Consider the following 24,389-nt stretch of genomic DNA (forward strand, 5'->3'; position numbering starts at 1 on the left):
TGGTGATAGAAGCAAGTTCCGATGCTGTAAGAGCAATATTGCATCGGAACCTGGAATGTTAGGTCCATGAATCAAGGCAGATTGGAAGTGGTCAAACAGGAGATGGAAAGAGTGAACATAGACATTCTAGGAATCAGTGAATTAAAATGGACTGGAATGGGTGAATTTAACTCAGATGACCATTAAATCTACTACTGTGGGCAGGAATCCCATAGAAGAAATGGAGTAGCCATCATGGTCAACAAAAGAGTCCGAAATGCAGTACTTGGATGCAATCTTAAAAACGACAGAATGATTTCTGTTCGTTTCCAAGGCAAACCATTCAATATTACAGTAATCCAGGCCTATGCCCCAATCAGTAACGGTGAAGAAGACGAAGTTGAACGGTTCTATGAAGACCTACAAGACCTTTTAGAACTAACAACCAAAAAAGATATGCTTTTCATTATAGGGGACTGGAATGCAAAAGTAGGAAGTCAATAAACACCTGGAGTAACAGGCAAATGTGGCCTTGGAGCACAGAATGAAGCAGGGCAAAGGCTAATAGATTTTGTCAAGAGAACGCACTGGTCGTAGCAAACACCCTCTTCCAACAAAACATGAGAAGACTCAGATCATGAACTCCTTTTTGCCAAATTCAGACAGAAATAGAAGAAAGTAGGGAAAAGCTCTAGACCATTCAAAATCAAATCCCTTATGATTATACAGTAGAAGTGAGAAATAGATTTAAGGGACTAGATCTCATAGATAGAGTTCCTGAAGAACTATGGACGGAGGTCGTGACATTGGACAGGAGACAGGGACCATCCCCATGGAAAAGAAATGTAAAAATAGCAAAATGCCTGTCGGAGGAGGCCTCACAAATAGCTGTGAAAGAAAGAGAAGCGAAAAGCAAAGGAGCAAAGGAAAGGTATAAGCATCTGAATGCAGAGTTCCAAAGAATAGCAAGGAGAGATATGAGAGCCTTCCTCAGTGATCAATGCAAAGGAGAGGAAGAGGAAAACAACAGAATAGGAAAAGCAAGAGACCTTTTCAACAAAATTAGAGGTATCAAGGGAATGTTTCATGCAAAAATGGGCTTGATAAAGGACAGAAATGGTATGGACCTAACAGAAGCAGAAGATATTAAGAGGAGGTGGCAAGAATACACAGAAGAACTGTACAAAAAATATCTTCACAATGAAGATAAACACGATGGCGTGATCACTCACCTGGAGCCAGACATCTTAGAATGTGAAGTCAAGCGGGCCTTAGAGAACATCACTACAAACAAAGCTAGTGGAGTTGATGGAATTCCAGTTGAGCTATTTCAAATCTTGAAAGATGATGCTGTGAAAGGGCTGCACTCAATAAGCCAACAAATTTGGAAAACTCAGCAGTGGCCACAGGACTGGAAAAGGTCACTCTTCATTCCAATCCTAAAGAAAGGCAATGTCAAAAAATGCTCAAACGACTGCACAATTGCACTCATCTTACATGCTAGTAAAGTAATGCTCAAAATTCTCCAAGCCAGGCTTCAGCAATTTGTGAACCGTGAACTCACAGGTGTTCAAGCAGGTTTTAGAAAAGCCAGAGGCATCAGAGATCAGATTGCTAACATCCTCTGGATCATGGAGAAAGCAAGAGAGTTCCAGAAAAGCATCTATTTCTGCTTCATTGACTATGCCAAAGCCTTTGACTGTGTGGATCACAATAAACTGTAGAAAATTCTGAAAGAGAGGGGAATACCAGACCACCTGACCTGCCTTTTGAGAAACCTGTATGCAGGTCAGGAAGAAACAGTTAGAACTGGACATGGAACAACAGACTGGTTCCAATAGGAAAAGGAGTACGTCAAGGCTGTATATTGTCACCCTGCTTATTTAACTTATATGCAGAATACATCATGAGGAACGCTGGGCTGGAAGAAGCACAAGCTGGAATCAAGATTGCTGGGAGAAATATCAATAACCTGAGATACGCAGATGACACCACCCTTATGGCAGAAAGTGAAGAGGAAGACAAAATCCTCTTGATGAAAGTGAAAGGGGAGAGTGAAAAGGTTGGCTTGCAGCTCAATATTCAGAAAACGAAGATCATGGCATCTGGTCCCATCACTTCATGTGAAATAGATGGGAAAACAGTGGAAGCAATGTCAGACTTTATTTTTTTGGGCTCCAAAATCACTGCAGATGCTGACAGCAGCCATGAAATTAAAAGACTCTTACTCCTAGGAAGGAAAATTATGACCAACCTTGACAGTATATTAAAAAGCAGAGACATCACTTTGCCAACTAAGATCCGTCTAGTCAAGGCTATGGTTTTTCCCGTGGTCATGTATGGATGTGAGTGTTGGACTGTGAAGAAAGCTGATCACCGAAGAATTGATGCTTTTGAACTGTGGTGTTGGAGAAGATTCTTGAGAGTCCCTTTTACTTCAAGGAGACCCAACAAGTCCATTTTAAAGGAGATCAATCCTTGGTGGTCATTGAAGGGACTGATGCTAAAGCTGAAACTGCAATACTTTGGCCACCTCATGAGACGAGTTGACTCACTGGAAAAGACTCTGATGCTGGGAAAGGTTGGGGGATGGAGGAGAAGGGGACTACAGAGAATCAGATGGCTGGATGGCATCACCGACTCTCTGTACATGAGTTTGAGTGAACTCCAGGAGTTGGTGATGGACAGGGAGGCCTGGCGTGCTGTGATTCATGAGGTTGCGGAGAGTTGGACACGACTGAGCGACTGAACTGAACTGAAGTGAATCTGCTTCATAGAGGTTATTTGTATTTCTTCCAGCAGTATTAATTCAAGCTTGTGAATCATCCAGATTGGCATTTCGCAACTTTTACACTATATAGAGGTTAATTAAGCAGGGTGGCAATATGCAGCCTTGGAACAATCTTTTCCTGATTTGGAAGCAACCTGTCGTTTCATATTCTATTGCTTCTTTTCCTAGATATAGATTTCTCAAGAGGTAGGTCAGGTGGTCTTGTTTTCCCACCATTTTATTATTATCATTATTAGTTAACAATTTGTTGTGATCCACACAGTCACAGGCTTTGGCATAACAATGAAGCAGAAGTAGAGGTTTCTGTTTTTCTTGTTTTTGGAGATCTCTTGCTTTTCTGATGATTCCCATGGATGTTGGCAATTTGATCTTTCTTTTCCTACCCTTGTCTAAATCCAGCTTGAACATGTTGAAGTTCGTTGTTCATGTGCTGTTGAATCTGGAAGGGAGAATTTTGAGCATTACTTTTCTACCATTTGACATGGGGGCAAATGTGTGGTAATGTGAACATTCTTTGGGATTGGATTGAAAACTGTACTTTTCCAGTCTTGGGGCAATTGCTGAGTTTTTCAAATTTGCCGGCATATTGAGAGTAGCCACTTTCACAGAAACATCTTTTAGCCTGTGAAATAACTTAACTGGAATTCCATTAGCTCCACTAGTTTTCTCCATTTGATGCTTCATAAGGATTCAGTTCAGTTCAGTTCACTTCAGTTGCTCAGTCGTGTCTGACTCTCTGCGACCCCATGAATCACAGCACTCCAGGCCTCCCTGTCCATCACCAACTCCCGGAGTTCACTCAAACTCATGTCCAGAGAGTCGGCAATGCCATCCAACCATCTCATTCTCTGTCGTCCTCTTCTCCTCCAGCCCCCAACCTTTCCTAGCATCAGAGTCTTTTCGAGTGAGTCAACTCGTCCCATGAGATGGCCAAAATATTGCAGTTTCAGCTGTATCATCAGTCCTTCCAATGAACACCCAGGATTGATCTCCCTTAGAATGGACTGGTTGGATCTCCTTGCAGTACAAGGGACTCTCAAGAGTCTTCTCCAGTACCACAGTTCAAAAGCATCAATTCTTCGCGATCAGCTTTCTTCACAGTCCAACTCCCACATCCATTCATAACCACGGGAAAAACCATAGCTTTGACTAGACAGACCTTTGTTGACAAAGTAATGTCTCTGCTTTTTAATATACTATCAAGGTTGGTCATAACTTTCCTTCCAAGGAGTAAGTGTCTTTTAATTTCATGGCTGCAATCTTACTTGACTACATATTCCAAGGTGTCTGAGTCTAGGTGAATGATCTCACCATCGAGGTTATCTTTGTATTGAAGATCCTGTTTGTATAGTTTTTCTGTGTATTCTTGACACCTCTTTTTGATATATTCTGCTTCTATTAGGTCCATACCATGTCTGTTCTTTATTTTGACCATCTTGGCATGAAATGTTCCTTTTGTATCTTTAATTATCTTGAAGAGATCTCGTCTTTTCCATTCCAATTTTCCCCTCTATTTCTTTGCATCTTTCACTGAGGTAGACTTTCTTATCTCTCCTTCCTCTTCTTTGGAACTCTGCACACACGAATATATCTGTCCTTTTCTCCTTCTTTTCTCCTTTGTTTTAGCTTCTGTTCGTTTCTCAGTAATTTGTAAGTTATATCCAGACACCCATTTTGCCTTCTTGCATTTCTTTTTCTTGAGGATGGTCTTAATCACTGCCTTTTGTACAATTTCACAAACCTCTGTCTGTAGGTATTCAGGAACTCTATCAGATCTAATCCCTTGGATCTATTTGTCACTTTCCCTGTCTAATCATAAGGGATATGATTTAGGTCCTACCTGAATAGTCTAGTCGTTTCCCTACTATTTTAAATTTAAATCTGAATTTGGCAATAAGGAGTTCATGATCTGAGCCACAATAGATCCCAGTCTTATTTTTGCTGACTGTATATAGTTTCTCCATCTTTGGCTGCAAAGAAAAGAATCAATCTGGTTTCAGTTATGACCATCCGGTTATGTCCATGTATAGAGTCTTGCCTTGTGTTGCTGAAAATGAGTGCTTTCTGTGAGCAATGTGTTCCCTTGGCAAAGTTCTGTTTCTTTGGACTGGCTATGCTTTGTCCTCCAAAGTCAAATTTGCCTGTTACACCAGGTATCTCTAGATTTCCTACTTTTGCATTCCATTCCCCTATGATGAAAAGGATATCTTTCATGGGTGTCAGCTCTAGAAGTTCTTGTAGGTCTTCACAAAGCTGTGGACCTAACCTTCCAGGTTCCTATGCAATATTACTCTTTACAGCATCAGAATTCATTTCATCACCAGTCACATCTGCAACTGGGTTCTGTTTTTACTCTGGCTCCCTGCCTTCATTCTTTCTTTCGTTTCCTCTCTACTGATCTGTCATAGCATATTTGTCAAAGATCAACCTTGGGAGTTCCTCTTTCTGTATGCTATATTTTGGATTACATGCTGCTCATGGGTTTCTCAAGGCCGAAATACTGAAGCGGTTTTCCATTCCCTTCTCCAAGGACCATATTTTGTCAGAACCCTTCATTATGACCCATCCATCTTGGGTGGCCCTATATGCCTGGCTCATAATTTCATTGAGTTAGACAAGGCTATGGACCAGGTGATCAGTTTGGTCAGTTTTCTGTGGTTATGATTTTCATTCTGTCTTCCCTCTGATAAATAAAGATAAGAGGCTTATGGAAGCTTCTTGATGGGAGAGACTAACTGAGGGGAAAACTGGTTCTTATTCAGATGGACAGGTCCATGTTCAGTTGAGTTCAGTTTTGTGTCTCAGTCATGCTCAAATCTTTGCATCCCCATAAACTACAGCATGTCAGTATTCCTTATCCTTCACTAACTCACTGAGTTTACTCAAACTCATGTCCAATGATTTGGTATGCTCTCCAGTTATAATCTGTTGCCCCTCCTCCTCCCACATTGTACCTTTCACAGCATCAGGGTCTTTTCCAATGAGTCAGTTCTTCACATCAGCTGGACAAAGTATTGGAGTTCACCTTTAGCCCCAGTCCTTGCAAGGAATATTCAGGACTGATATCCTTTAGGATAGTCTGGTTGGATTTCTCCTAGCCATCCAAGAGACTCTCAAGAGACTTCTCCAACATCACAGTTCAAAATCATTAATTTTCCTGCTCAGCTTTCTTTATAGTCCAACTCTCACATCCATACATAATTTCTGGATAAACAACATCTTTAACTAGATGCAAATTTCATGTAAAATTACTACACTAAATTTTCATATCTGAAATAAGTACAGTTCTTCGCTTCTGAGACAGTATGTATCCTGGTTTTCACGTGTGAAAGAACAAAAATCCCACCTTTCCATGTCCAAAATTCCTCAGCAGTTTTTCATACGTCAAATATAGAGAATTCATTACCTCATATCAGAGACTCTGCTTACAAATTTAAATATGTGAGCTATACAGTATTCCCTACTTCAGTTAGAAACATCTACATCTAGATGATGAAATATAAAATACAGAATACCATGCTTTGGGCAGTTTTCTTAGTTTATTTAATTTTAACTTAGGGATAATAATTTTACAGAATTTTGTTTTCTATTAAACCTTAGCTTTCACTTGAGAATACCGTACTTCATGCAAGAAAATATGTGCCTTGATTTTTATACATGAAATAACGTGCATTCCTTAATTTATGTAAGATTTTCTAGTACCCACATTTTATGCATGAGTTCCACATATTCTGTCTATCATGCTGGAAAGTCTAAAACCAGATTTTTAAAAGGGAAATAAAAACAATTACATATTTCATGTAACAAAAACTTTGCTCAGGTTTAGGTCTTGGAAATACTGAGAATTTCATATTTAATGTAGGAAACGGACACACAGATTTTCTAATGACATATTTACAGAATTTCAGAGCATCATGTAGTAAAATCTGCATTCAGAAATTCATAAGTGAACTCCATGTTTCACGGAGGTAAAAATGGCATCCAGATTTCCATATGTGAAATATGCAGATCTTATATTTCATGTGGGAACATCACAACCTAGAAATCCAAATTTTACTCTAGTGATTTACCTGTTTCCTGTAGAAATATTGGCACCCAGATTTTCAAAAGTAAATATAGATTTTTTTCATATATCATGTAGGGATATCTTCACCCAGCCTTTCAATATTTAATATCAGTTCAGTTCAGTCGGCCAGTCTTGTCCGACTCTCCGCGACCCCATGAATCACAGCACGCCAGGCCTCCCTGTCCATCACCAACTCCCGGAGTACACTCAAACTCATGTCCACAGAGTCGGTGATGCCATCCAGCCATCTCATTCTCCGTCGTCCCCTTCTCCTCCCGCCCCCAACCTTTCCCAGCATCAGAGTCATTTCCAGTGAGTCAACTCGTCGCATGAGGTGGCCAAAATATTGCAGCTTCAGCTTTAACATCAGTCCCTCCAATGAACATCCAGGGCTGATCTCTTCTAGAATGGACTGGTTGGATCTCCTTGCAGTATAAGGGACTCTCAAGAGTCTTCTCCAACACCACAGTTCAGTCTCTTTAACAAGTGGTGCTGGGAAAACTGGTCAGCCATTTGTAAAAGAATGAAACTAGAACACTTCCTAACACCTTACACAAAAATAAACTCAAAAAGGATTAGAGAGCTAAATGTAAGACCAGAAACTATAAAACTCCTAAAGGAGAACGTAGGCAAAACACTCTACGACATAAATCACAGCAGGATCCTCCATGACTCACCTCCCAGAATATTGGAAATAAAAGCAAAAATAAACAAATGGGACCTAATTAAAATCAAAAGCTTCTGCACAGCAAAGGAAACTATAAGTAAGGTGAAAAGACAGCCTTCAGAATGGGAGAAAATAATAGCAAATGAAGCAACTGATAAAGGATTAATCTCCAAATTATACAAGCAGCTCCTGCAGCTCAATTCCAGGAAAATAAATGACCCAATCAAAAAATGGGCCAAAGAAATAAACAGACATTTCTCCAAAGAAGACATAAAGATGGCTAACAAACACATGAAAAAATGCTCAACATCCCTCATAATCAGTTCAGTTCAGTTCAGTTCAGTCGCTCAGTCGTGTCCGACTCTCCGCGACCCCATGAATCACAGCACGCCAGGCCTCCCTGTCCATCACCAACTCCCGGAGTTCACTCAAACTCATGTCCACAGAGTCGGTGATGCCATCCAGCCATCTCATTCTCCGTCGTCCCCTTCTCCTCCCGCCCCCAACCTTTCCCAGCATCAGAGTCTTTTCAAGTGAGTCAACTCGTCGCATGAGGTGGCCAAAGTATTGCAGTTTCAGCTTTAGCATCAGTCCCTCCAATGAACATCCAGGATTGATCTCCTCTAGAATGGACTGGTTGGATCTCCTTGCAGTATAAGGGACTCTCAAGAGTCTTCTCCAACACCACAGTTCAAAAGCATCGATTCTTCGGCGATCAGCCTTCTTCACAGTCCAACTATCACATCCATACATGACCACGGGAAAAACCATTGCCTTGACTAGACGGACCTTGGTTGGCAAAGTAATGTCTCTGCTTTTTAATATACTATCAAGGTTGGTCATAACTTTCCTTCCAAGGAGCAAGCGTCTTTTAATTTCATGGCTGCAATCAGCATCTGCAGTGATTTTGGAGCCCAAAAATACAAAGTCTGACACTGTTTCCACTGTTTTTCCATCTATTTCCCATGAAGTGATGGGACCAGATGCCATGATCTTTGTTTTCTGAATGTTGAGCTTCAAACCAACCTTTTCACTCTCCTCTTTCACTTTCATCAAGAGGCTTTTGAGTTCCTCTTCACTTTCTGCCATAAGGGTAGTGTCATCTGCATATCTGAGGTTATTGATATTTCTCCCAGCAATCTTGATTCCAGCTTGTGCTTCTTCCAGCCCAGCGTTCCTCATGATGTACTCTGCATATAAGTTAAATAAGCAAGGTGACAATATACAACCTTGACGTACACCTTTTCCTATTTGGAACCAGTCTGTTGTTCCATGTCCAGTTCTAACTGTTGCTTCCTGACCTGCATACAGGTTTCTCAAGAGGCAGGTCAGGTGGTCTGGGATTCCCATCTCTTTCAGAATGTTCCACAGTTTATTGTGATCCACACAGTCAAAGGCTTTGGCATAGTCAATGATCAGAGAGATGCAAATCAAAACCACCATGAGATACCATTTCACACCAGTCAGAATGGCTGCTATCCAAAAGTCTACATGCAATAAATGCTGGAGAGGATGTGGAGAGAAAGGAACCCTCTTACACTGTTGGTAGGAATGCAAACTAGTACAGCCACTATGGAGAACAGTATGGAGATTCCTCAAAAACTTGGAAATAGAACTGCCATATGATCCAGCAATCGCACTCCTGGGCATACACACCGAGGAAACCAGAATTGAAAGAGACACGTGTACTCCAATGTTCATTGCAGCACTGTTTATAATAGCCAGGACATGGAAGCAACCTAAATGTCCATCTGCAGACGAATGGATAAGAAAGCTTTGGGACATATACACAATGGAGTATTATTCAGCCATTAAAAAGAATACATTTGAATCAGTTCTAATGAGGTGGATGAAACTGGAGCCTATCATACAGAGTGAAGTAAGCCAGAAAGAAAAATACCAATACAGTATACTAACACATATATATGGAATTAAGAAAGATGCAAATAATAACCCTGTATACGAGACAGCAAAAGAGACACAGATGTATAGAACAGTCTTTGGGACTCTATGGGAGAGGGTGAGGGTGGGATGATTTGGGAGAATGGCATTGAAACACGTATGTTGTCATATGTGAAACGAATCACTAGTTCAGGGTCAATGCATGTTATAGGATGCTCGGGGCTGGCATGTGGGGATGACCCAGAGGGAGGATAAAGGGAGGAGGGAAGTGGGAGGGAGGTTCAGGAGGGGGAACTTATGTAAACCCGGGGCAAATTCATATCAATGTATGGCAAAACCAACCAATATAATATTGTAAAATAATTTGCCTCCAATAAAAAATAAATTAATAAAAAAAAAAAGAAGAGAAAAAAAAAAAAAGCATCGATTCTTCGGCGATCAGCTTTCTTCACAGTCCAACACTCACATCCATACAGGACCACGGGAAAAACCATTGCCTTGACTAGACGGACCTTGGTTGTCAAAGTATTGTCTCTGCTTTTTAAAATACTATAAAAGAGAATACTAAATTTAAGTAGGGAATTATGTGGCCACATTTTCTTACAGGAAACATAGATACATGTACATTGCCTGTTTGGCCCAGATCTAAACGAATCATGGAATATTGCAAAAATTATGTATGAAAATCTTACACAAATTTTCTTATGTGAATAACTGAGAATTCATATTCCATATTTGATTCTTGTCCCAAGTTTTTCAAATGCAAAATATACTGTATTCCATATTTCACGGAAGAAGGTCTTTCTTCAAATTCTCTTTGCTGAAATAAAAAGAAATTCATAGCTCAAGCGATTTTTCTATATGATACATAAAATTCCATATTTATTGTAGGGAAATAGATGCCTGATGTTAACACACAGTATTCCTTATTTCTTGAAGGAATGTTAGCACACAGATTTTCAAATGATAAATATAAAAAATTCCACTACTCAAGTTGAAAATCGGTGACGGTAATTTAAGACGTGAAATAGAGACTTTCATATTCCCTGAATAGAACTCTGCATTCAGAATTTCATAACTGTAATATTAAAAATTGGATATTTCATTCAACAAAATCTTTATATGTGATACACCAATAATTCTCATGTTGGTCCCCAGATTTTCAAATATGAATTACAGAGATTTTCATAATTCATGTCTTAAACTCTGCACCTAGATTTTCATATGTGAAACTGAGAATTTCCTCTTTGCTGAAGGACTGTCTGCTGTCAAACTTCAACACAAGAAACAAAAAATTCGACAGTGTGCCCATAATCATATGTGAAATACATCACATAAGGACAAGCATACTCTGACTTTCACATTAGAAATGGAAATACTCCATATTATATGTAAACATATTTTCAGTAAAATTTGGGTGCCTGAGTAATTGAATCCCTCATAGTTTAAGAAGTAAAATATCCAACCAGACTTTCATAAAAGATATAGAGAGACGTCCATCATTCATAAAGAAGCATGTAATTTTTCTAAAGGCATATACAGAATTCCATATTTCAGGTTCGAAAATCTCCTCCTTATTGACAAATATGAAACCGAGTTGTTGCTATTTTTCAGTTGATCTGTCATATCCAACTCTGCAACACCGTGGACAGCAGTACTCCAGGGTTCCCTGACCTTCCGTGTCTCCAACACTTTGCACAGACTATTGTTTGTTGAATCGAGATATTACCGTCTCCTGAAAAATTTTTCACAATTTACTGTGATCCAGAGAGTCAAAGGCTTTGACATAGTCAATAAAGCATAAATAGATGTTTTCTGGAACTCTCTTGTATTTTCAGAGATCCAGCGGATGTTTACACTTTGATCTCTGATTCTTTTGCCCTTTTCCAAAACCAGCTTGAATATCTGGAAGTTCATGGTTCACATATTGTTGAAGCCTGCCTTGGAGAATTTTGAGCATTGTTTTACCAGCACGTGAGATGAAGCTCTTTGTTTAGTAATTTGAGTATTCTTTGGCAATGCTTTTCTTTGCGATTGGAATGAAAACTGACCTTTTCCATTCCTTGGCCATTGCGGAGTTTTCCAAATTTGTTGGAGCAGCGAGTTGTGGCTGTGTGGCACCGGAGCAGCCAGCAGTCAAGAGGAGATATCCCACACCCAATGTAAGGAGCAGAGGTTGTGTTTTGCTGTAGGAGCAGGGAAGAGATACTCCCCGTCCAAAGGAAAAGAAACCCCAGTAAGATGGTAGGTGCAGAGAGAGGGCATTTGAGGGCAGAAAGACTGAAACCACCATCATAGGAAGCCAACAAATCCATCACATGGACCACCACTTTGTCTAACTCAGTGAAACTAAGACATGCTGTGTAGGGCCACACATGAGAGGCAAACATACATATCCACTGGGAAACAACCTAGCTTTGCCTATATGGACCTTTGTTGACAAAGCAATGTCTCTGCTTCTCAGTACATTGTGTTTAGGTTTGTCATAGCTTTTCTTTCTGGGAGCAAGAGTCTTATATTTTCATGGCTGTAATCTGTCCCCAGTCATTTTGGAGCCTATTCACTGTCTGTTACTGCTTTCATTTTTAACCTTTCTATTTGCAAAATTCTGCCTTTAGCCTTTGTTCGGCATCACTTTGTACCCCAAGTCCAAACTTGTCTGTTACTCCACGTATCGCTTGACTTCCTGTTTTAACGTCACAGTTAGCTATGATGAAATGGACATCCCTTTTTGGTGTTAATTTTATAAAATCTTGGAGGTTTTTCTAAATCTATTAAAGTTCCCTGGTAGCTTTGATGATAAAAATTGAAATAAAGAAACTTGCATTCTTCATTTACAAAAATCTACACCAAGTTTTTCATACAAAATTAGGGAATACCACATTAGCAGTAGGAAATATAATCATCCTGCATTTCAAATGTGAATTATAGAGAATTCCAACTTTCAAATAGAACTGACACCTAGATTTTCATATGTGAAATTTAGAGAATCATATACAAAAATATACACCAAGATACTTATATATGAAATATAGACAATTTATATTTTGTTTGAAAATATTGCCCTTGATTTTCATATTTGAAATACAGGGATTCCATATTTCAAGTGGTAAATCAACACCTGGACAATCAATAAATACAAAAATTTCGTATTACATGGAAGAAATTTATGTATCTATATTTCATTTATTCATAATTTTTAGTATTTATTTATTTATTTACGGCTGCACTGAGTCTTCATTGCTGTTCAGAAAGTTTCTCTACTTGCAGCAATTGGGGACTACTCTTCATTGCAATGAGCTTGCTTCTCATGGCAGTGTCTTCTGTTCCGGCGCACAAGCTCTAGGGCTCTCAGGTTCAGCACTTGGGGGCACACAGTTTTATCTACTTTGCTAGTATGTGTGGTCTCCTCAGACCAAGGATCAAACCCATGTCCCCTGCATTGACAGGCAAATTCTTAAGCCACTGGATCACTGGTGAAGACTTTTTCTTTTTTTTAGGTACATTTTAAAAAACTTATTTATTTAATTGGGGGCTAATTGTAATATTGAGTGGGTTTTCCATACATTGACATGAATCAGCCATTTGTTTACAACTGTTCTTCATGTGGACATTCCTTCCACCCCACTCCCATCCCAAACCTCCAGGTCATCCCAGTGCACCAGCCCTGAGCACCTTGTCTCATGTATCGAACACGAAATGGTGATCATTTTCACATATGATCATATAAATATTTCAATGATATTCTCTCAAATAAACCCACTCTCACCTTCTCCCACAGAGTCCTAAAGACTGTTCTATACATTTGTGTCTCTATTGCCGTCTCATCTATAGTGTCATTGATATCATATTTTGAAATTTCGTTATATGCATTAGTGTAGCGTAGTGGTGTTTTTTGTTCTGATTTACTTCTATTTCTGTAATAGGCTTCAGTTTCATCTACCTCATTAGAACTGATTCAAATTAAATCTTTTTAATGACTGAATAATATTCCTTTGTGTATATGTACCAAAGATTTCTTATCCATTCTTCTGCCAGTGGACATCTAGGTTGCTTCCATTTCCTGGCAATTATAAACAGTGCTGTGATGACCATTGGGGTACATGTATCTCTTTCAGTTCTGGTTTCCTTGGTGTGTATGTCAGGCAGTGGGATCGTTAGGTCATATGGCAGTACTGTTCCCAATTTTTTACCTAATCTCAACAATGTTCTCCATAATGCCTATACTAGTTTGCTGATCCACCAACAGTGTAAGAGGGTTCTCCTTTCTCCACACCACTCCAGAATATCTTTTGTGTAGACTTTAAGGTAGCATCCATTCTGACCAGGATGAGGTGTTACCTCTTTGCTGGTGTCATTCTTTTACACTTGGATGACCAGATTTCCTAGCGCCACTTGTTTAAGAGACCTTTTTTTTTTTTTTTTCCATTGTAGATACTTGCCTCCCTTTTCAAAGAGAAGTTGTCCATAGGTGTGTGGCTTCATTCCTGGGCTTTCTATTTGTTCCAATGATCTATATTTTATCTTTGTGCCAGTACCATAATGTCTTCATGATTACATCTTTGTAGTATAGCCTGAAGTCAATCAGGTTCATTCCTCCAGGTCCATTCTTCCTTCTCAAGATTGCCTTGGTTATTTGAGGTTTTTGGTATTTCCATACAAATTGTGACATTATTTGTTTATAGTTCTATGAAAAATACCTTTGGTAGCTTGATAGGTATTGCATTGAATCTATAGATTGCTTTAGGTGGTATACTCATTTTCACTATTTTGATACTTCCAATCCATAAACATGTTATATTTCTCCATCTATTTATGTCCTCTTTGATTTCTTTCATCAGTGGGTTTTTTTTTTTTTTTTAGTTATATATATATATATATATATATATATATATATATATGTCTTCTGTTTCTTTCGGTAGATTTATTTCTGAGTATTTTATTCTTTTTATTTCAATGGTGAATGAGAATGTTTCCTAAATTTGTCTTTCTGTTTTCTAATGTTAGTAAATAGGTATGCAGGGAATTTCTAGGTGTTAATTTTATATCCTGAAACTTTACTATATTTATTGCTTCAGTTTAGTTCAGTTCAGTTCAGTCGCTCACTCGTGTCTGACTCCTTGGGTCCCCGTGAATCACAACACTCCAGGCCTCCCTGTCCAACACCAACTCCCGGAGTTCACTCAAACTCATGTCCATCGAGTCGGTGATGCCATCCATCCATCTCATTCTCTGTCCTTCCCTTCTCCTCCCTCTCCCAATTCTTCCCAGCATCAGAGTCTTTTCCCTTGAGTCAACTGGTCGCATGTGTTGGCCAAAGTATTGGAATCTCAGCTTTAGCATCAGTCCTTCCAATGAACACCCAGGATTGATCTCCTTTAGAATGGATGGTTGGATCTCCTTACTGTCCAAGGGACTATCAGCACTAGTCATTTTCTGGTGGAGTCTTTAGTGTTTTCTATGTAGAGGATCATGATATCGGCCAAGACTCACAGTTTTATTTCTTCTTTTCCAATAGAGATTCCATTTATTTCCTTTTCCTCTCTGGTTGCCTGGTTAAAACTTCTAAATCTGTGTTTAATAGTAGCGGTGAGAGTGGGCAATCTTGTCTTCTTCCTAACTTTAGGAGGATTACTTTCAATTTTTCACCATTGAGGATCATCTTTGCTGTTTGTTTGTCATATATAACTTTTATTATGTTGAGGTATGTTCCTTCTATTCCTTCTTTCTGGATTTTTTTTTTTTTTGTCATAAATGAATGTTGAATTTTGTCGAAGACCTCTATATCTATTGAGATAATCATACGCGTTTTATCATTCAATTTGTTAACGTGGTGTATTACATTGATTGACTTGCAGATATTAAAGAATCCTTGGATCCGTGAGATAAAGCCCACTTGCTCATGATGTATGATCTTTTTAAAATGCTGTTGGATTCTGTTTGTTAGGATTTTGTTAAGGATTTTTGCATCTATGTCCATCAGTGTTATTGGAGTGTAGTTTTCTTTTCTTGTGGCGTATTTGTCTGGTTTTGGGGTCAGGGTGACAGTGGCCTCATAGAATCAGTTTGGAAATTTCACTAACTCTGCAAATTTCCTGAAGAATTTGAGTAGAATAAGTGTTCAGTTCAGTTCAGTTCATTCGCTAGTCGTGTTCGACTCTTTGGGACCCAATGAATCACAGCACGCCAGGCCTCCCTGTCCATCACCAACTCTCGGAGTTCACACAAACTCACCTCCATTAAGTGGGTGATGCCATTCAGCAATCTCATTCTTTGTCATCCCCTTTTCCTTGGCCCCCAATCCCTCCCAGCATCAGAGTATTTTCCAGTGAGTCAACTCTTCGCATGAGGTAGCCAAAGTACTGGAGTTTCAGCTTTAGGATCAGTCCTTCCAAAGCACACCCAGGACTGATCTCCTTTAGAATGGACTAGTTGGATCTCCTTACAGTCCAAGGGACTCTCAAGAGTCTTCTCCAACCCCACAGTTCAAAAGCATCAATTCTTCAGCGATCAGCTTTCTTCACAGTCTAATTCTCACATCCATACATGACCACTGGAGAAAGCATAGCCTTGACTAGACAGACCTTGGATGGCAAAGTACTCTCCCTGCTTTTTAATATGCTATCTAGGTACATCTTAACTTTGCTCCCAAGGAGTAAACATTTTTTAATTTTATGACCGCAATCAGCATCCGCAGTGATTTTGAAGCCCAAAAAATGAAGTCCGACACTGTTTCCACTGTTTCCCCATCTGTTTCCCATGAAGTGATGGAACCAGATGCCATGATCTTCGTTTTCTGAATGTTGAGGTTCAAGTCGACTTTTTCACTCTCCTCTTTCACTTTCATCAAGAGACTTTGGGGTTCCTCTTCACTTTCTGCCATAAGTGTGGTGTCATCTGCACATCTGAGGTTGTTGATATTTCTCCCGGCAATCTTGATTTCAGTTTGTGCTTCTTCCAGCTTAGTGTTCCTCAGAATGTACTCTGCATATTACGTCGATAAGCAAGGTGACAATATACAATCTTGTCGTACTCCTTTTCCTATTTGGAACCAGTCTATTTTTCCATGTCCAATTCTAACTATTGCTTCCTGACCTGCATACCGATTTCTCAAGAGGCAGGTCACGTGGTCTGGTATTCCCATCTCTTTCAGAATTTTTCACAGTTTGTTGTGATCCACAGAGTCAAAGGCTTTGGCATAGTCAATGAAAAATAAGTGTTAGCTCTTGTCAATTTTTTTTTTTTTTTTTTTTAAGAATTCAGCTCTTTAGCCACCTGATTCTGGGCTTTTGTTTGCTGGAAGAATTATGACTATAGTTTATATTTCTGTGCTTGTGACATGTCTGTTAAGTGTTTCTATTTCCTCCTGCTTCAGTTTTGGAAAGTTATACTGCACTATGAGTTTGTTCATTTCTTCACAGTTGTACATTTTATGGGCATATAGTTACTGATAGTAGTCTCTTATGATCCTTTATATTTCTGTATTGTTTGCTGTAGTTTCTCCAGTTTCATTTCTAATTTTGTTGATTGATTTTTCTTCCTTTGTTTCTTGATGACTGTGGATAATGTTTTTTTTTTTTTTTTCAATTTTATTTTTCGTCTCATTGAACCAGCTTTTATATTTGTTGATTTCTGCTATGTTCTCGTTTGTTTCTTTTGAATTTGCTTCTCTCCTAATTTTTATAATTTCTTTCCTTCTACTAGCCATGGCATTTTTCATTTCCTTCTCCAGGTGAGGAAACATCCCTGTTTATTTTGTCACCCTAATCTTGTGGGGCCAGGTGCAGCGGGAGAATAAACCAAAACCATCCTTTGTAGAATCCTGATACCCAAGTCAAGATTTAATAGACTAGTTCTGGAAGGCAGAGAGCCTGATGAACTATGAATGTAGGTTCGTGACATTGTACAGGACAGAGATCAACACCATCCCCAAGATAAAGAAATTTCAAAAATTTAAATGCATGTGGGGAACGTGTACAAATAGTTCTGAAAAGACGGGAAGTAAAAAGCAAAGGTGAAAAGGAAATGTATACCCATTTGAATGCAGAGTTGCAAAGAATTGCTGGGAGAGATAAGAAAGTCTTCCTCAGGGATCAATGCAAAGAAGGAGAGGTAAATATTAGAATGGGAAAGACTAGAGATCTCTTCAAGCAAATTAGAGAATCCAAGGAAATATTTCATGCAAAGATGGGCTAAATAAAAGACAGAAATGGTAGAGACCCATCAGAAGCAGAAGATAATAAGAAGAGGTGGCTAGAATACACAGAAGAACTGTGCAAAAAAGATATTGGAAATTGAAGTCAAGTGGGTCTCAGTAAGCATCACTATGATCAAAGCTAGTGGATGCGATGGAATTCCAGTTGAGCTATTTCAAATCCTGAAAGATGATGCTGTGAAAGTTCTACATTCAGTATGCCAGCAGATATGGAAAACCCAGCCATGGCCACAGGACTGTAAAAAGTCAGTTTTCATTCCAATCCCAAAGAGAGTCAATGCCAAATAATGCTGCTATCTATGGGGGGGAGGGGTATCAAAGAATCACCCCAAGGACATTATTTGGTGGCTGAACCAAAAAACTCATCTCATTTTAAAAGCCTTTCCAAATTTCCACAGGATGTGTTTTCATCCATGCACAGACCCTTAAATGAGACCTTTCAGGCAGTGATGCCAGTATCCACACTACCCACTCTTCTTGCATTTTGTGGAGCCATCTGTGGCCAGCAGCTTTAGAATGAAAAGTATTAGTGTCATTTATGAGTAGCAACACCCTCATTATAAACAATGCAATGTCGCTGGAGGTTTGCTCCATTCTTCCTGCCCTCAGGCTTCTCTCGTTAAGAATAGTACTCCAGTCTCACCCAATTGTCTGAAATTGCATCTGTTCACCTAGTCCTTAGGGATGCCACAACAAAATGGGTTCTCAAAAATGTATGCATATTCACAGATTCCTATGCTGTGGCTAATGCCCGCCCCCTTCCCCACTCCCCCACCCCCCACCCCACCCCCCCGCGGTAAATTGATTTCACCTGCTCACTGCTCCTTTCTCCTGGGGGCTCACACATGCTGCTGCCACAATCACTAATACTCACACAAGATTCCTACTCAAGACAGGTAATTGCTTCCCTTAATTAATTTATTCTTGGTTCCTTGGAATCAATAGATATCACTGACTCTGGTCAGTGAAACCACTCCAACTCTCAGAAAACTCAACAGCGGACACTTCAACAAAAAATTCTTTCATATTTTCAATGCAAAGGACTTTGCTTATTGAATGCCATAGCAAGCTTCTTAAAGAGATACTCCTAAAATTGATTCCAAAAATGGATAAAAAAGAAGTTCTTTGTCCTCATCTTGCTAAACTCTCACACCCTGAGTCTTCTTCCGCACATAGAAATTCTTCTATTCTCCCCAGATTCCACGTTGGGTATTTTTTAGGCAATAATCAAGTTTTTATACTCTAAGACAATGTTCTAATTTGTCCTATGATTCTACTTCCCCAGTCTGCTTTAATTTTAGAATCACTTCACTCCGCACTACTTGGGTGCAACCTCAAAAATGACAGAATGACCTTAGTTCATTTCCAAGGCAAACCATTCAAAATCACAGTATTGCTAGTCTCTGCCCTGAATTCTGATCCTGAAGAAGTTCTGAGTCATCAGTTCTGTGAAGACCAAGAACACCTCCTTGAATTAACAGCAAGTGAAAGATGTCCTTATCATCATAAGGGATTGGAATGCAAAAGGACAAAGTCAAGAGATACCTGGAATAGCAGGCAAGTTTGGCCTTGGAATAAAAGATGAAGCAGAACAAAGACTAATCAAACTCTGTCAAGAAAATGTAGTGATCAAAGCAAAGATCCTTTGACAACCACACAAGAGATGGCTTTACACATGGACATCACCAAATGGTTCCTAATGGTATCAGCCTTACTATATAATCAGAGGGAGAAGTGTATAAGGTCAGGGGAAAAAAAAAAATCTGGAGCCCACTATGGATCAGATCATCAGTAACAATCTGCCAAATTCAGAAGGTCAGGTGCACAACTACTAGGCCTGCCAGGGACTAGAAAATCAAATCCTCTATGAATATGCAGTGCAGGTGGCAAAGAGATTCCAGGGTTTATATCTAGTAAACAGAGCACCTCAAAAACTAGGGAAGGAGGTGCAAAATATTGTACAGCAAACAGTGAGTGAAACAATGCCAAAGAAAAAGAAAAGCATGGAGGAGGATGTACAAATAGCTAAGGAAAGAAGAGCAGCAGAAAGCAAGTGGAAAAGGCAAAGGTACCCAAACAAAGTTCAGATTTCCAGAGAAGAGAAAGGAGATGTAAAGCACTCCTGCAGTACACAATGCAAAGATATATAAGAAATCAATAGAAGGGGAAAGACTAAAAAAATCTCTTAAAAAATCTGACTATATAAATGCAACATTTCATCCACAGGTGGGCTCAGTAAAGGACAGAAAGTTGAAAGGCCTAAAAGAAAGAAAAGAGATCAAGACAAGATGGAAAGAATGCAAAGAATTTTAGGACAAAAAGATCTTACTGCCCCAGATAACCAGGACACTGTGATGAATCCCACAGAGCCAGCCATTCTTGAATGTGAAGTCAAGTGGGCCTTACAAAGCACTGCTGTCAACAAAGCTAACGAAGGTGATGGAATTCTGTCAGTGCTGCATAAAATTCTAAATATTGATGCTATGAAAGTGTCACATTCAATATGTCAGCAAATGTGGAAAACTTAGCAGTGGTCACAGAACTAGAAAAAGGAAATTCTTACCCCAGTCCGCAAGAAAGACAGTACTAACGAATGATAAGAAAACACTGCACAACTTCACTTGTCTTCCAAGCAGGTAAAGTTATGCTCAAAATCCACTAAGCTTCTCTTCATCATTCCATGAACTGAGGAACTCCAGATGTTTAAGCTGGGTCAGACACATCAGAGGAATAAGAGTTGAAATGGTCACCATTTGCTGGATTTTAGAAGTCATAGAAGTACTAAATTTCGTTGATCACTCTCAGCAAATTTGGAAACTCAGCAGTGGCGACAGGAATGGAAATGGTCAACATTCATTTCAATTCCAAAGAAAGGCAGTGCCAAAGAATGCAGAAACTACCACGCAAATACACCCATCTCACACGCTAGTAAAGCAATGTTTAAAATTCTCTTAGCCAAGCTTCAGCAATATGTAAACCATGAACTTCTAGATGTTCAAGCTGGTTTTAGAAGAGGTAGAGGAACCAGAGATCAAATTGCTAATATCTGCTTGTTCATCAGAAAAGAAAGAGACTTCCATAGAAACATCTATTTCTTCTTTATTGACTATACCAAAGCTTCTGACTGCGTGGATCACAATAAACTATGGAAAATTCCAAAGGGAATGGGAATACGAGGCCACCTGATCTGCCCCTTGAGAAATCTGTATGAGGGTCAGGAAGCAACATGTTAGAACGGACATGAACAACAGTCTGCTTCCAAATAGGAAACGGGGTACATCAAGGCTGTATGTTGTCACCCTACTTATTTAACTTATAGGCAGAGTACATCATGTGAAATACTGGGCTAGAGGAAGCACAAGATGGAAGCAAGATTGCTGGGACATATTTCACTAACCTCAGATATGTACATGACACCACCCTTTTGACAGAAAGTGAAGAAGAAGTAAAAGAGCCTCTTGATGAAAGTGAAAGAGGAGAGTGAAAAAGTTGGCTTAAAGCTAAACATTCTGAAAACTAAGATCATGGCACCCGGTCCTGTAACTCCATGGCAAATAGAAGGGGAAAAATGGAAGTCATTGATGTATTTTATCTTTTTGGACTCTAAAATCACTCCAGATGGTGACTTTGGCCATCAAATTAGAAAACAAATATTTCTTGTCAGAAAAGCTGTGAGAAATCGAGACATGTGTGAAAAAGAAAAGATACCAGTTCGCTCACAAACTTTGGTATAGTCAAGTCTGTGGTCTTTGCGGTATTCACATAGAGTTGATTGAGCAGGACCACAAAAGTGGCAGAATCCTGAAGAATTGATGCTTTTGAATTGTGGTATTGGAGAAGATTCTTGAGAGTTCCTTGGACAGCAAGGGGATCAAATTAGTCAATCGTCAAGGAAATCAGCCCAAAATAACCGTTGGATGAACTGCTAGTGAAGCTGAAGCTCTAATACTTTGTCTATCTAATGCAAAGAGCCAACTCATTGGAAAAGACCCTGATAATGAGAAGTACTGAAGGTAGAAGGAGAAGGGTGTGACAAGAGTGAGTGTGTTGGATGGCATAACTGCCAATGCAATAGATATGAACTTGGGTCAGCTCCGGGAGATGGTAGTGCCTATTGAGGCTTGCCTGATGCAGTCCATGACATCACAAGGAGTCAGATATGACTTCCCACTAAACAACAAAAGGGAGCGTCCTAATTGCACTTTCATCTTTATCTCTCAAGATTTTCCAGCAGCACCTATAAAGGATAATATATTCTCTCCATTGTATATTGTTGCCTCCTTTGTCATAGATTAGGTAAGCATTTGGACAAGAGATTATTTCAGGGTCTTCTATCTGTTCCATGTTCCATTGGGCTGTATTCCTTTTTTTTTTTTTTTTTACAAGTTTCATGCTGTGTGGATGACTACAAATTTGAATTACAGACTGAAAGCAGGAAACCTGATTCCTCCAGTTCTGTTTATTTTTCTCATGATAGCATGGCTATTCAAGGTCTTTTACATTTCCCAACAAGTTGTAAAAAAAAAAAATTTATCTAGTTCTGTGAAAAATGTCATTGGCAATTTCAAAGCAATTGCTTTGAATATGTAAATTGCTTTTTGTCGCACAGCCATTTTCACAGTATTGATTCTCCAAGTCAAAGAGAATGTTATATTTATCCATTTATTTTGTCACCCTTGATATATTTCCTCCATGTCTTATTCAATTCAGCACACAAATCTTTTCTCAGGTTTACTTTCGGGAATTTTATTCTTCTTGCAGTGGTGACTGGGATTCCTTTCTTAATTTGTTTTTGATTTCAGTTTATAGGAATGCTAGAGATTGCTGTGTGTTAATTTTATAGCCAGACACTTCCCTGAATTCATGGAGTACTGCTAGTAATTATCTGGTTTTATGGTAGGATTCTCTGTGCATAGTATCATATCATCTGCAAACAGGGACAGTTTTACCTCTTTTTTTCCTTTTCATTTGAAACTTTTTTTCCTTCTTCTTCCTATTCTCTGATTGCAGTAGCTAGGTGTCCCAAGACTGTGTTGAGTAACCATGGTGAATAAGAAGCATCTTTCTTTTATTCATGAATTAGGGGTCATGGTTTCAGAATTTTACTATAGAGAACACTGTTTGTGGTGAGTTTATCCATAAATGGCCTCTATTATGTTAAAGAAGATTCCCTTTATTCCCTCCTCCTCTACAGGTTTAATCATACCTAGGTGTTAAATTTTGTCGAAAGCTTTTTCTGAATCTATATCCTAAACAGATTCAACACCTCTTCTTGGAATACTTAGGTATCTTTCGGTTTGTGTGTTTGTTTGTTTTTCTTCCTTTGGCCACATGATATAAAGAGCTGATCCATTAGATAGTGTCCTGACGCTGGGAATGATTGAAGGTAAAGGAGAAGTGGGTAGACAGTGATGGGATGGTTAGATAGCATCACTGATTCTATGGACGGAAATCTGAACAAATTGTGGTAGATAGTGAAGGGAAATCTGGCAGGCTAAAGTCCATGGGGTGACAAAGAGCCAGAGCTGACTTAACGACTGAATAACAACAAATGTTCTCCTTCTGTTCTTGACAGGAGTAGCTTTTTTTTGTTTTGTTTTTACTACTTCATTTTCTATCCTACCTCACCCTATCTAGATTCTACCTATGTTATATCGGCTCCTTATCATGTTGAGATTCAGCCACATTTTGCTGTTTTTATTGCTACCCACATGGCCCAACATTTGTGTGATTTTAAACTCCACATGTTTCAGTGGTTTCCTAACCACCAGCATACTGATATTTTCCTGACACACTGATGTTTCATTCTATTCTGTTCATCTCGGTCTCACATTGTGTGCATATGCCAATTTTCTATTTCCCTTGATTTTTCTTTGCTGTTAATGTATATAAGACATTCTTTTAAATTACTAATGAAGATTTTTTTTTTCTTTGTTTTATACATTCTTATGTGATGACTATTCCATATTGACCTGTTTGATGTTCTTTGATATGATATATTCTCCAGTTGAAATAACCAATCAAATCATATGACTATTTCTGTTTATGATTTACTCACCGCTGTTCAGGATTAGAGGCCTCTGTTTGAAAAATACAGCCTAAATAATGAAACAAATAAGAAACAAAACTTAAACATATAAATCTTAATAAATTCTAGATTTGAAAAGAAAATTATCTCCAAGAAAAGAATATATTGTTTGCAAGTTAAAACTGCCAAATCTGTCTATTCATCCCTAGATCAGCCAAAAAATATCATCAGCTTCTTTGAAAAGCATATTTTGAAATGATGATTAAGGCAAATGGCAGACGAAACAATGAACAACAAATTAATCTGAAACATATACAAGCAACTCCTGCAGCTCAATTCCAGAAAAATAAATGACCCAATTAGAAATTGGGCCAAAGAACTGAGATGACTTTTCTCCAAAGAAGACAAACAGATGGCTAACAAAAATATGATGATGCTCATTATCAGAGATGCAAATCAAAACCACAATAAGGTACCATTCCATACCAGTCAAATTGACTTCTATCCAAAAGTCTACAAGCAATAAATTCTGGAGAGGTGGCAGAGAAAAGGGAAGCCTCTTACACTGTTGGTGGAATGCAAGCTAGAACAGCAACTATGGAGAACAGTGTGGAGATTCCTTAAAAAATAAAACTGCAATAGGACTGCCATGTGACCCAGATTGCACTGCCTGGCATACACACCGAGGAAACCAGAATTGAAAGAGACAGGTGCCCCAATCTCCATTGCATCACTGTTTAT

This window comes from Moschus berezovskii, chromosome Y, assembly GCF_049115385.1.
Source record: "Moschus berezovskii isolate FMDL1 chromosome Y, NW_MosBer_1.0, whole genome shotgun sequence".
NCBI classification, from domain to species: domain Eukaryota; kingdom Metazoa; phylum Chordata; class Mammalia; order Artiodactyla; family Moschidae; genus Moschus; species Moschus berezovskii.